Source organism: Lolium perenne, chromosome 5, assembly GCF_019359855.2.
Source record: "Lolium perenne isolate Kyuss_39 chromosome 5, Kyuss_2.0, whole genome shotgun sequence".
Classification (NCBI taxonomy): domain Eukaryota; kingdom Viridiplantae; phylum Streptophyta; class Magnoliopsida; order Poales; family Poaceae; genus Lolium; species Lolium perenne.
The window spans coordinates 200,915,033-200,918,142 of NC_067248.2; positions in this window are offsets into that span (position 1 = coordinate 200,915,033).

Here is a 3,110-nt window from a genome sequence, read left to right on the forward strand (position 1 = left end):
TGTTGCGGCGCCTAGGGTGACGGACATAAAAGTACCTCCAGCAGCTGAATCCAATAGGTTCCGCGAAGAAAAATTCAATCCTGCATAAAAGGTTTGGATGATCATCCAAGTAGTCAGTCTATGGGTAGGGCAATTCTTGACCAAAGATTTCATTCTTTCCCATGCTTGGGCAACATGCTCATTATCCAATTGCTTAAAATTCATTATACTACTTCTCAAAGATATAATTTTAGCAGGAGGATAATATCTACTAATGAAAGCATCCTTACATTTAGTCCATGAATCAATACTATTTTTAGGCAAAGATAGCAACCAATCTTTAGCTCTTCCTCTTAAGGAGAAAGGAAACAATTTCAATTTTATAATGTCACCATCTACATCCTTATACTTTTGCATTTCACAAAGTTCAACAAAATTATTAAGATGGGCAGCAGCATCATCAGAACTAACACCAAAAAATTGCTCTCTCATAACAAGATTTAATAAAGCGGGTTTAATTTCATAAAATTCTGCTGTATTAGCAGGTGGAGCAATAGGTGTGCATATGAAATCATTATTATTTGTGCTAGTGAAGTCACACAACTTAGTATTCTTAGGAGTACCCATTTTAGCAGTAGTAAATAAAAGCAAACTAAATAAAGTAAATGCAAATAACTATTTTTTGTGTTTTTGATATAAAGAACGCAAACAAGAGAGTAAATAAAGTAAAGCGAGTAACTAATTTTTTTGTGTTTTTAATATGGAGAACAAGAAAAGCATAAAATAAAATAAAGTAAAGCAAGACAAAAACAAAGTAAAGAGATTGGATGTGGGAGACTCCCCGTGCAGCGTGTCTTGATCTCCCCGGCAACGGCGCCAAAAATTTAGCTTGATGACGCGTAGAGCACACGCCCATTGGGAACCCCAAGTGGAAGGTGTGATGCGTACATCAGCAAGTTTTCCTCAGTAAGAAACCAAGGTTTATCAAACCAGTATGAGTCAAGGGCCACGTGAAGGTTGTTGGCGGAGGAGTGTAGTGCGGCGCAACTCCAGGGATTCCGGCGCTAACGTGGAACCTGCACAACACAATCAAAATACTTTTCCCCAACGTAACAGTGAGGTTGTCAATCTCACCGGCTTGCTGTAAACAAAGGATTAAATGTATGGTGTAGAAAATGATGTTTGTTTGCGAAGAACAATAGAGAACAATAATTGCAGTAGATTGTATTCAGATGTAAAAGAATGGACCGGGGTCCACAGTTCACTAGTGGTGTCTCTCCAATAAGAAATAGCATGTTGGGTGAACAAATTACAGTTGGGAAATTGACAAATAGAGAGGGTATAACAATGCACATACATATCATGATGACTGATACGTCTCCGACGTATCGATAATTTCTTATGTTCCATGCCACATTATTGATGATATCTACATGTTTTATGCATACTTTATGTCATATTTATGCATTTTCTGGGACTAACCTATTAACGAGATGCCGAAGAGCCAGTTGCTGTTTTCTGCTGTTTTTGGTTTCAGAAATCCTAGTAAGGAAATATTCTCGGAATTGGACGAAATCAACGCCCAGGGGCCTATTTTCACACGAAGCTTCCAGAAGACCGAAGAGTCAACGAAGTGGGGCCACGAGGCGGCCAGATGGTAGGGCGGCGCGGCCCAGGTCTTGGTCGCGCCGACCTATCATGTGGGCCCCTCGTGTGGCCCCCTGACCTGCCCTTCCGCCTACAAATAGCCTTCGTCGCGAAACCCCCAGTACCGAGAGCCACGATACGGAAAACCTTCCAGAGACGCCGCCGCCGCCAATCCCATCTCGGGGGATTCAGGAGATTGCCTCCGGCACCCTGCCGGAGAGGGGATTCATCTCCCGGAGAACTGTACACCGCCATGGTCGCCTCCGGAGTGATGAGTGAGTAGTCTACCCCTGGACTATGGGTCCATAGCAGTAGCTAGATGGTTGTCTTCTCCTTATGTGCTTCATTGTCGGGTCTTGTGAGCTGCCGAACATGATCAAGATCATCTATCTGTAATGCTATATGTTGTGTTTGTTGGGATCCGATGAATAGAGAATACTATGTTATGTTGATTATCAATTTATGTCTATGTGTTGTTTATGATCTTGCATGCTCTCCGTTATTAGTAGAGGCTCTGGCCAAGTTTTTGCTAGTAACTCCAAGAGGGGGTATTTATGCTCGATAGTGGGTTCATGTCTCCGTGAATCTGGGGGAGTGATAGAAACCTCTAAGGTTATGGATGTGCTGTTGCCACTAGGGATAAAACATTGATGCTATGTCCGAGGATGTAGTTATTGATTACATTACGCACCATACTTAATGCAATTGTCTGTTGTTAGCAACTTAATACTGGAAGGGGTTCGGATGATAACCTGAAGGTGGAATTTCTAGGCATAGATGCATGCTGGATAGCGGTCTATGTAGTTTGTCGTAATGCCCAATTAAATCTCACTATACTCATCATAATATCTATGTGCATGATCATGCCCTCTTTATTTGTCAATTGCCCAACTGTAATTTGTTCACCCAACATGCTATTTATCTTATGGGAGAGACACCTCTAGTGAACTGTGGACCCCGGTCCAATTCTTTACATCTGAAATACAATCTACTACAATACTCGTTCTATTGTTCTCTACAAACAATCATCATCCACACTATACATCTAATCCTTTGTTAGAGCAAGCCGGTGATACGTCTCCGACGTATCGATAATTTCTTATGTTCCATGCCACATTATTGATGTTATCTACATGTTTTATGCACACTTTATGTCATATTCGTGCATTTTCTGGAACTAACCTATTAACAAGATGCCGAAGTGCCGATTCTTTGTTTTCTGCTGTTTTTGGTTTCAGAAATCCTAGTAAGGAAATATTCTCGGAATTGGACGAAATCAAAGCCCAGGGGCCTATTTTCTCACGAAGCTTCCAGAAGTCCGAAGGAGAGACGAAGAGGGGCCACGGAGGGGCCACACCCTAGGGCGGCGCGGCCCCCCCCTTGGCCGCGCGGCCCTGTGGTGTGGGGCCCCCGTGCCGCCTCTTGACCTGCCCTTTCGCCTATAAAAAGTCTCCGTGACGAAAACCCCAGTACCGAGAACCACG